The following is a 12253-nucleotide window of genomic DNA, read 5'->3' on the forward strand; positions in this document are numbered from 1 at the left end:
ACAGTACATGTTCAATAAGTTGTTGAACTCATAAATGTTATTTTGTTTCATCATATATATTCAGGTGCTCTGTTTGGAGTTCCCTCACTCTCCCTGCTGCTCTTCTCCCAAATTGCTATTCATCCTTCAAAACGAAGGTCAAGTTCTCTCTACTTCCTTGGAAAGTATCCTCATGTCTCAATGCTAACATTGAATAAAATAGTTCACATGAAGTTCTCTAGTTCCTAACAAATAGTTGATAGTAAAATAACAATAAAGGTAGCAACAATAATGATTTTTCTTTCTTCCTCCAGAGGTCCATATTGTATTGGGTTGGCCAAAAAGTTCATTCGGGTTTTTTCATGACTTCTTATGAAAAAGCTGAACAAATTTTTGACCAACCCAATATTTTGCCTATTAATTTTTCTAAAATGTATCATACAAAAAATCTATTACATGCCTAATTGGTTAGACTGTGAGTTAGTTGAAGTAAAAAAAACTAGAGTTTATTTATCTTTGTATCTTAGTAGCTGCAACATAATTAGTTTTACTAAATAAATCTATAAATTTAAATACCTCCTATTTAATGAAAATCTTCTGATGCCTGAATGGACCAAAAGCTTTCCAAATTTTGATACCTATCAAGACAAAGTCAAAAGTAAAACTCCACCTGATTTTGCACCTGCTCATCCAGAAACTGATTGTAACCCATGATTTTAAGCAGAGGTTGGTCTAAGTGACTGTTTCCCTAAGTATAAAATAGGGAAACACTCCAAAGAAATGCTTTACGCTCCAAAGAAATGCTTTCATCTTAAAAAAATGCCTTTGGACATAATTCAAGTGTTAAAATCATAAATTTATAAACAATCTCTCAAAGTTAGCAATGGTAACTAAGCACAAAATAGTTACTTTTTCTTGAAATTCGGAGATACGCAAGCCAGTACTCTAAGTTAACACCCATCTAGATTTGTAATGTGTATGTTAACTGGTATTTCAGCATAGTGATTAACAACCTTCTAAACAAAACTAATACATAATAGGAAACAAAAAATGTTATAAGCATATATAGCAAAAAATCCCACTTCAAATATTTATTGAATATTTTCTATGTGGAAGGGAATATTTTAATATGGACCAAAGAACAGTCTAATATTGCATTATTTAATGTTTATCCTAGCCATTTTAATTAGGACCCTAATACTAGTAGTAGTAATTTTCCATCCTGTTTCCCATATGAATAGAATACAATAGAGTACTTTGGCACACACTTTTATTTTTCATTGCTCAGCTGAAATCGAATTGGTAGGTTGTAAAGTCTTTCCAGTTGCTGAGTAATGCAAATCCCCAGTATTCAATGCAAATCCACAGTTTTCAAGAGTTGGGGAGTTACAGAACTCATATGATTTTACAACACATGTAAATAAACAAGCAAACAAACAAAAAGATTTTTCAGTACCACCTACCCTTTCAATTTGTAGTATGAAAACTACAGCAAAGTCCCCAGATACATAAATCCACATCAGTTAAGGAAATTAGAAAAGATGATGCCATACAATACTCTATTCAATATGTTTTTTTTTTTAAAGTAAACTATGTCTGCATAGAGACAGTGACATTATAGGGAATAAGTTTGGGATGCATACTACATAATAGCATCATGTCTTAAACAGTGTTACTAATGGAAAAGTATTTACCTTATACAATAATAAGCAATTATTATTGTAAAACTGATCTAGGATCATAATCTATGAAGGACAGGGATCCACAAACCAAAGCCTAATTCTCAGTTTGGGTTACAAATAAAGACAGCTGAACTACACAGTCAGCATATAAAATAACTTCAGTCTTAAACTCTAATGTCTGCTCACTCATTGAATGTAGAACTCCTTTCCTTTGAAGCTACCTAGGTTAGGCATTTATGATATCACGTGTTACAAAGAACAGTTGCAAAAAAAACATAACCCTACCTACAACATTGGGTAGCAAGTAGTGGGCCTGTCATAAAGTTGTCTTTGAAATGTAAATATATAGTTTTGTGGTATAAATATTTTTTAAAGGACATTTTGATCCAATGTCTCAAAAATTCATTATATTAACACATGCTGAGAAATGGTTACTAACTAAAGCTTTTTTTTCAAGTTTACACAAATCATCTTAAAATGCCAAGTGGTATGAACAGAACACTGGTTTGCAAGTCAGGAAACCTGTGTAGGTGCTATTCTTCATCTAGAATACTAACTATATCTTAGGTTATTTGTTTGTTTAAAAAAATATATCAAACTAAATATAAGGGCCCACCAATTCTGAAATTACAAATTAACCTAAAATTTTCTAAAATATAGTACCATGAGATAAGTATATATACTGATCAATTGGGGCAAATTTTCATTACCCAACATATCCTATTCTTTTTCAATTAAAACTCCATTTTTTGAGATCCTACTACATGTTAAATGCTTTACATATACTATCTCATTTAATTTTGAGCCATAAATTAACTGTTGTAGAAAATCATAGCTACTTTACAGATGAGAAACCTGAGTCTAAGAAAAATAAGAGATGTGCTCAAGTTCACACAGTTAGTAATTGGTAGAAATGAGGTTCCGACTATAAAGTTCACACCCTTGTCTCTAAACTTGTGTGTTTGGTAAGTAGAAGACACCTGACTCTCCACTATTCCATGTGCACACTGCTTGTATGGAAAAAAAAATTAATTATGAGAAGGAACATTTATGTATAAAACCTTGCTGAATAAATTGGTGTGTGCTAATAATTTTCATTTGCTCAATTTTCAATTTTTCTTCAACTACTAAATAAAATGTGGGATTACTATGCTTTCCTCACTCTGTAGACATGGTACACTGCCATTCTAATCCACAGAATGGATTAGATATGAAACATAATATGTAATATACTTAGAAGCTGAATATTATCCTTAAAATTTACAACTTAAATTCTAGATTTCTTTAGAAACTGCTGATGGTTCTGCTGCAATTAAGAAATAAGAGCATATAAAATTAAAGAAATAAGCTGAGAGAAGAAGTGAAAAGACCATGTTTTCATTTACCTCATGTATATTTCCCATATAGAATTATACCAGATAGGATTTAATCTTAATTTTCAACTTCAAAATATCTCTTTTGCAGTTAGGATTCCTTAAAGCCAAATGCTGCTTGTAGTAAACAGCACAAACTGATAACCTGATAGATGAAAAATAACATAAAGGAAATATAGAGGAGTACAGGATAAACTAATTACGACTTACATGACAAAAGACACTTTATACTCCACAAATCGTGTTGCCATACGCAGGAAAAATTAAAACTAAAATATCAAAAATTTATGAGCCCAGAGTGTCCCCTTATATTTTCCATTTCATGCTTTCTGACCAAAAAAAAAGTTTTTTCTCTGTGAAGCATCTTTCAATACAAGCATAATTTAACATTGAGGTGGGATAAAACTGTCCAGGTAATGGGTGTTGGTGGTTGTCATAACTGATGTAACTGTCCTTTTTCAGGGTTTTTTTTTTTTTTTTTTAGTTTTGATAAAATATCAGCAATTATAAACTTTTGATACAAATATGTTGTACACCTGAAACTATTATAATGTTATATGTCAACTTTTGTAAAACAGTATACCCTTACATACAAGTTGCATAGAACATCTTCAAATACATTCATTAACCATTTGATTTCCTTCTGTGAAGTGACCACATGTCTTTTGATTCTTTATTCTTACTGGGTTTTCTTTTCTTATTGAATTTAATTTATTATTAATAAAAACAACTACAGTAATCTCAAAAACAAAAACAAACTGCTGCCCAAAATTAGTAAGGATGATTCTAGGGCATGGGAAACAGTCTTCAAACCATCCCACTACCTAGGACCAGGTCCTGGGACAGCGGGCGATGTGCACTTCCTTTTGGGGGCTTTTTATGTGTTCGTTTTATTTTATCAATATCCCTTCAGCAGTGTAATTCCCTTGGCCACTTGCCCCTCGCCCGGTTTTCCACACCGGTCCCCACCTCTTTCCTTCCGACCTGCTCGCTCCCTTCGCACCCTAAGAACCACCTTGGGGACCCTGTGGAGGCTCTGCCTGATTTGCGCCGACTGACCCCAGAGATTCTCTCCCTCACCTCAACTTCCCCCGTGTCCGCCCTCGTAGACGGCGTCCACCGGCCTCCTCACACCCCGGGGCCTGACTTCTGTCCCCGTATGGCTCGTCATCCCCAGCCACCTACCGCCTTAAGATCCGGGAGGATTACGGGGCAAGCAGCCGCTTCGCGGCGCTCAGCCCTAGACGCCGCGGCCGAGCGCCCGGCTGCCCGTCCGGGAACGACTGCAGCCGCGAGTCCGCTCCAGGCTCTGGGTGGCGGCGAAGGGGGCGGGGCAGACGGCGGCTCCCAGGGCCGTTGGGCGGGCGCAGGGCGGGGCCTCGAGCGCCTGGGGCCCAGAGCGCGGCGTAGCCCGGCGGGAGCAGTACTGTTAAACCCGCGGCGTGCGTTTGCCGGGATGTGCAGGGCGCGAGGGGCGGGCGCAGCGTCTCGGGAGCCGCGCGTGGTGCGGAGGCTTCGCCGAGGTGCTGACAGGCTCGCCCTGGACGGGGCGCGCCCGCATGAACAGCCTTTGGGACCCCAGCCGGCGGTCCTGCTTGCCCGACACGGGGAGGCGCGAGACGAGACGTCTGCGCGTTGCCTGGCGGCGGACTCCAGACAGCGTCTGTGAGCTAGGCCGCCTCTGTGAGCGAGGCCTCCCGTGAGCTGACGACTGAGCCCCTCCCGCGTCAGAGCTGCCGGCGGATCCCGCAGGCGCTGGCCGCTGTCCCTGGCCTGAGTCTAAGTGGTGCTAGGATTCGGGCTGTCATGGAATAAGGGAAATGGTTAACTTCAGACCGGAATACATATCTCACACAGACTGCCGTCCTGAAAGGAACAAAATTGGTTGAAGCGACTCCATCTGAATCCAAATCCTTTATTTTTAATTTTCACTTTTATTACTTTACTCAATTTTTCACTGTTATTTTGAGGGTCCCCACTTGGTACTACCACTATACTAGGGGACGTGGAGGCGGAACACGGGTGTAATTACAGGGCTCACAATCTGGTGGGCCCCTGGGCTGGTGAACAAATTCTGTGGGCTGTGCTAAGTATTGCGATAGGGGAATAGATTTAAGTTGGGAGCATAGTGTAAGGAATGCCTAAACTGACCCTTAGGCTTGGAATGTTAGAGCCGTTTTCGGAACAGCTTATGCTTGGTTTCTTCCAGCTGGCTGGAGGAAGAACGCAAGGAAGAAGAGACGGTGCAAAGGGAAAAGAAAACTTGTCTGGCGTACAGTAGTTGGAGTAGGGGAAACAGCAGTGTGGAAAGGAAACAGGAGAAGTGGACATGAATCAAAAGTTTGAATCTTTCATAACTTATCTTTTTGAATATTGGAAGGTTCATTCTCACAGCACTATGGAGGGCAGATTGTGTGTGTGTGTGGGGGGGTGTAAGATATAGCAATATTAAACAGACCACAGAAGGCTTCCTTGGGGGTGTCTGCAATAACTCCAATAAAAAATAATGATGTCTGAGATAAGTACTGAAGAAGAAGGGATAGATCTGAGAGATGCTGCTGAAGTGAAATCAATAGTTTTGTGACAGACTGGGAGGAAGGAGTGAATAAGAAGAGAATCTAGGGTGACTCGGGGTTTCTGAATTGGGTGAACAAGTGAATAAGTGGTGATGACATAAGATAGGGAACACAAGAGGCAGAACAGGTTTGAGGAGGGAAATGATGAGTTCAAATTGGGACTTGTAAATATGAGATTATAAAAGAATATTTAAGTTGAGGTTTTCAAACAGCTTTTTTATGTACACACACAAAAAATATGTACCCATACGTATATAACATATACATACACGTTATAGATAAATTGGAACATTAGGAAAGGGATGTTGATTAAGAAAACTTACCCATTCCAGAAAGAAGTATTTAGAAAGAGGACTCAAAAGGCAAGTCACCTGCAAAGGAGGCTGTGTAAAGGCAAAGAAAGCTTGACTGGAATGGGATAACTGAAGATGGAATGCCTCTTTGAATAGGGATCATCTAAGCTAGGCCTGAATGCTGATGTAGAATAGGAAAAAGGTATTTAGGGAAAGGGAACTGTAGGTATTAATGTCCTGGGGTGAGAAAAAACAAAGTTTAGCATATTTCAGAAACTGATTAAGACCAGTATGGTTAAATAGAAAGCAAGAAGAGAATGCTGAAGATGAGTTTGGAGAGACAGGAAAAGCTGAAATCCTACAGTGTTTTGTAGGCTCCAGTAAGGAGACTGAATTTTATTTTAAGAGCAATGGAAAGCATTGAAGGGTTTAAGTGGGACAGTAATATGGTAGGATTTACCATTTTAAAAGGTGTGGAGTTTCACAATCACTTCCTTGCATAGTCAAGTTATTGCTAGCTATTTAGGTGTAGAAAAGCCTTCCGGCAACATTTTTACCTTCCACTGAGACAGCTCATCTGGCTTCAGACACTGAAGTGCAGGTCAGAGGAGGTGTCATGATAAGAACATGTCCTGTGGCATGAAGCACCAGAAGTCTGTGGATAATGAAGTCAGTAAATCCTTTCAACCCCCAGATGTGAAAAATTGTAGGTGTAGGATTCAGTTCTCATTAATCTAGTCAAAATAGAAGTTTTCTTCTTGAGGAATATGTTTAACAATGTAACATATACAATTATATATATATATATATATATATATATATATATATATAACATACAATAAAATTATTTTTTTTACATATTACTAAATGAAATCAATAGAAATTATGATCAAAAAGTGAGTTGGAAGAAAAAAAATTTTTCAAATAAAACCAAAATCAGTAATCTATTTCAAGGTATAAATACATTTTAAATATAGTTAATAAGCAGACTCCTAATTTTTTGGATAATTGATGAAGAAGAATAAATTATATAAACACATTGAAATTTTAAAAAATCTCTTGTTGATTTGGTAAGAAATATTGGCATCTACAAGGATAATCCAGAACTCATAATATACATCTACAAAAAGAGCTTAACAACAGGTTAGTGAACAAGTTAAATACTAATTACACTGCCCAAGAAAATTGAAATGCCCTGAAATCATTGAGCTCACATAAGAAACTCATGACAAGTTTCCCCAAATTTAACAACACTAAAAATTGACACTACAAGTTGTTACTGAAATTAACTTTTCTAAACTTTCAATAATAAAAGTAAATTTTGATTGCCTATCCTGGAGAAAATACCAAATTATTTATTCTCACAAAGAAAATGCACTATAAAATTGTTTTCAAATGAAGAGGCAATCAAAAAACTAAAAACTAAAAATACAGGCAGTTAATTTAAAATATTTTAATGGATTTTTTCATGTTTGTGGTATTTGTCAGCTTTTAAAACTTTTTAATTTGTTGTCATTGCATTGTTTTTCTCATTCTAAATAAATATATACTTTGGTTCAAAAAAAGGAGGTTTGGAGACTGTGTCAAGGAAAATACAAAAGTGGAAATAGGAATCCCAGTTCCCAATTAGAAGGATAATAATTAAGAGTTAAATGTGTCTTACTACTTGTAAGTAGAGGTTTTATTTACAATTGTATTTTCTTAGCTTATTTAACTTCACCTTCACAATACCTTACATTTAGTTAATAAAACCTTGTATGAGCACAAGTAACCTTGTATGAGCACAAGTAACACATACACAAACTGGTTTCTTGTTCTCATGGTAGGTACTGTCAAGTTAGGGTGCAGTTACACAGAGACAATTCCAATTCAATAGCTAATTGTTAAGATAAAGGCACTCAAAGTGTGCCTGTGTGGTTCTACTGAAAGCCTGGGAGTTGGGAAAAGCTGAAGAGGTAGCATTACCTAGTGTTTACCAAATGATCTCCTTACCAACCTCCTGTCAGTATTCTTCCTCTTATTATTCCACAAACATCTACAAAGCATTTTATGGAAGATACACATACACACCCCCCCACATACAGATAATCATTGAAACAATGCATGAAAAGCTATAATAGAGATTTGGCTCCACTCAGCTTAGTTCAGGAAAAAAAAAAAAAAAAAAAAAAAAAACAGTTTTGAAAGTCTATGCCTATTATGTGCCAGGCACTGAGGATATAAAAAACAGACTGAAATACGACTAGCATGACTGAGGCACAACTAGTAAGAAGAGAACAATAGTCTAAGAGTACCTATAAACCTGTAAGTAAAACAGAGGGTAGTATATATGACAGAAGTATTTACATGGAATAGAAGTAGTACAAGGAAATAATTTTGTCTGTGGGTGGAAAGGAGGAGAGGAAGGATCATGGAAGAGTTTACAGGGGAGGTAATGCCTAAGCAGGATTTTCAAGGATAGAAAGGAGTTTACCAAGTTAGACAGGGATATTCCTTGCAGGCAGAAGGACATGTCCAAAGGCATATAGAAATAAAACAGAAGTCAATACCAAAAAATATCAGTAATTCAATACTGCAGAAACACAAAATACGAGACACTGCTTGGGTAGTGGTTCAATATTAGGCTAAAGAAGAAGGAAGAGCCTTTTATCTCCCTTATAAGGATGAAGAGAGATGCTGAAGGACTTTAGGTAGGGTATGATAAGATCTTATGTGCATCTAAAAAATAATCACTTAGGTGACTAATGAGGAAAATGGATTGAGGAGAGGTACAGGCAGCAGGCAAGGCAAAAATAGAAGCAGAGGGACCTGTTCATAGCCTTTTACAGGAAATGTTGATGAGAGCCACAATTAAGATAGGGAGGAACCATGAAGAGACATGTACATACTTCAGAGAATAGGGAAAACTGATGGATTGTAGAGGGTGTGAGATGAGAAATTAAAATGGTGATGCCAGTTATCGATTTAGGCAGCCAGATGGATCTCAGAAACAATGAAAAGATATTGTGAGTTCCCTGAGGAGGAATGAGGGAATGGAATGAATCTAGAGTGTAGGTGGAGGAATGGAACAAAGGTAAGAATAGGTGAAATAAGAAAACAACCGCTGTAAGAGGAAGGGGGTCTCTGTGAAAAGTGTGGTAAGGGGCTTTAGGACTAAAGTTTTCATATGGTATCTGTGGGAAATTTGCAGAGAGAGCCGAAGACAGGTAAACAACGCTGAGGTGCAATTGAAGGTAAAGATCAAAAATATGTAGTGGCATTAATCTTTGTGGTTATGGGGTTCATTGGTAAATATAGAAGATGACAGATTGGAATAATCAAGAAATTAGAAGTGTTGAAGGTGATATTCAGGAATGGCAGTACAAAAAGAGTCAGAATTTTGGATAGAGGAAGCATATGTTCAGAGAGTGGATATCTGAGTATGAGTTTGGAGATGGAGCGGTTCTAACTATGGGCGCCCAGAGTGCAGCTACAGTGGTGAATAGCAGGTGTGTAATGGAGATGAAGGTCACTGGACTTGAGGGAATCAAAGAAATGAGTCCAGACCAGAGTATTAGAAAGGCCATTCACATTGACATTTAAATCAATGGCATGTGATAAGAATGAAAACCAGATACTGAAGTCTGCATTAATTACGGGGGAGTAAAAGAAGACCTGTGGATGGCAGATGGTAGGCAGAGAGGAACTTTTAAAGGAAGGAGTCATACAGCAGGTGTGTAGGAAGAGACCAGGAAAAAATAAGGCATTACATAACCTAAGGAATTATCTACAAATCTCCTAAGCTTATTCTTGCTAAATGCTTAATGACTAATGAAAATGTAATACATTTTCTCCAAGATTATTTAAATATCAAATATCTTAAGCCAATGGTGTATTTGGCATAGAGTATCAGACACTGTGGCAAGGCTTTTCAGAAAATTTTATTTAAACACTGGGAACTTACAGTAGTTCTATATCCAAACATTACACATACACATAAGACACTTAAAAACTTCAGAGCAATGTGTGTGATCACTTCCTTTTTAGCAAGTTAACTTAAATGAGTTTCAGTTACATTTACAAAACTGAAAACTCTCTCTGTGGAGGATCAAAGACTCTCACCTGTTAAATTGCAAACTGTACTCAGATATTTAGCCTTACCGAAAAACTTATTTGGGAGGCAGTCCCAAAAGAATATAGGCTTCTCATTTTTGTTTTTCACATGGTATTCCACCTAAGGTCAAACACATGCGCATTTATCAAACATAAAGAACCTTAGTATTTATTTAAATTTGTAACTGAACATGTAAAATTTTAAAAATTAAAAGCCTAAGGCTTCTCTGGTGGCGCAGTGGTTGAAAGTCCGCCTGCTGATGCAGGGGATGCGGGTTCGTGCCCCGGTCCGGGAAGATCCCATATGCCGCGGAGCAGCTGGGCCCGTGAGCCATGGCCGCTGAGCCTGCGCATCTGGAGCCTGTGCTCCACAACGGGAGAGGCCACAACAGTGAGAGGCCCGTGTACCGCAAAAAAAAAAAAAAAAAAAAAAAAAATTAAAAGCCTTTACAAACATTTTTTTAGCATTTTGTGCTATTTAACAATCATTTTAATAAATATTGCTATTACAAGAAAGATGTTATATTAATTAAAATTCATTGTATGTCAATTTCCTTATATTTAATATGTAATATTCCTACTTATTTCCTATGATTTTGTTAATTATAAAAAAGAAAATAAATACATGTAATAATATTTAAGATAAAATGCTATAAAATTAATAAAGTCTGATATAATAAAATAAAAAATGTTTTTTAAACTAGAGTATTCTATTCTTTGTGAAATGAATACTTAGGACAATATTTTATTTTCTTCCCAGAGATGAGTTACACACAATGAAGAGCAAGGGGCACAAAAATTCAGAAGTTATTCTCTACAATGCAAAGCACAATAAAATCTCAGGTTGTAGTGGAAAGCAGATAAATTTTGGAGGCAGACAGACTGATTCCAACTGGCTCCATCACATATAAGCTGAGTGACCTTTACTAACACTAAGGTTTTTTTCTTCAGTGCTTACTACATAAATATGTACATGTGTACCAAAACCACACTGAATAAATGCAAATTTAGATTTTATAGTAATTTTTGCAGACCATGAACATGGTAGTGGCTGTAGACTTTCATGATTGCATAGAAGCACAAGTATAGCTAGATCAAAAATAAACAAAATCTAAACAAAAGAAATGGTGTTATTACTCAAATACAATCAAAGCTTTTTCTATATTAGAAAATGTGAATGCCAGAGAAAGTGCATGTGAACATGTGTTGTATATAATTTCAGCATGGTTTAGTACAGTGTTTCTCAGAGTATGACTCAGGAAAAACCAACATCAGAATCATTAGTGCTTGTTTTGAATGCAGATGCCTGTTCTACGCAAAATCTTTTTCAGGTCTATGGGAGTGGCACCTCAATTTCCTCTGGCAAAGCAGAAACAAGAATCCTAGCTTCTTAGGATTTCTGTGAATATTAAATAGCACATGTTGTAAGACTAGCACCATACTTGCCACCTATCATTATTAGGATTCTTTCTTTTCTGCAAAAATGACATATGTATACTCACAAATGACTTGCTCAAGAATACCTGATCATGGTTCTATTTTTTTCTTTCTAAGAACTAAGCCTTTTTTTTTTTTCTTTCTTTCCTACCTTGGACCACAGGGGACAAATAAATCCTTCCTTTTCTGATGAGTGGCTATGTTATATTCTTTCCAATAATGTCTTCCCAGAACTTTCTGTGTTCTACTTCTGTACTAGGCACTGGAAGGCTAAGTATAAACTGTCGTAAGTTTGGATGTAGTTAATTAAAAATTTATGGTAATTCATATAAGACTAAGCTTAAATATATAATATGTTAACTTTAAAACTTAAGGTTTTATGGATGAAACTCATTGGTTTGGGTTTTAATAAATTTATTTTAAAACTCCTCAAGAATCAAATGACAATGTAACAAATACTGATGTGATCATCACTTAGCATTCTTATCTGTTTATCAAAAGGAAACTTAACACTTCCTAACTATGAGTTAATCTAGCACAGAAATAAACTAAAAATCATTTATCTTCTATCACTCATAGATAACTATTCTTAATGTTTAGTGCTTAATTTTCCTTAGTTTTTTCAACACATAACATGTAAAATCATTTTTTTAAAGTGAATTATACTCTACATATTGATTTGTGATCTGATTTTGTCCCACAATATTTTGTAAAACATTCCAACTGAACAGATGAAATATTTCATCATATTTTTAATGACTGCCTGTTGTTTTACAGTATAGGTGTACCATAATTTATTTCACCTAGTCCACATTATTGCA

At 36.5% G+C, this 12253-nt stretch overlaps 1 protein-coding gene across 1 annotated transcript in view; it reads right to left on the reverse strand.

The window, feature by feature from the left end:
- Positions 1–4339, reverse strand: part of C13H8orf88 (chromosome 13 C8orf88 homolog) — a 55617-nt gene extending 51278 nt beyond the window's left edge. The window contains exon 1 of the mRNA XM_060116437.1: positions 4220–4339. The gene's annotated coding sequence lies outside the window, so the exon portion shown is untranslated. The remainder of the gene's footprint in view (positions 1–4219) is intronic.
- Positions 4340–12253: the final 7914 nt, after the last annotated feature.

This window comes from Mesoplodon densirostris, chromosome 13 (assembly GCF_025265405.1).
Source record: "Mesoplodon densirostris isolate mMesDen1 chromosome 13, mMesDen1 primary haplotype, whole genome shotgun sequence".
In the NCBI taxonomy this organism is placed as follows: Eukaryota; Metazoa; Chordata; class Mammalia; order Artiodactyla; family Ziphiidae; genus Mesoplodon; species Mesoplodon densirostris.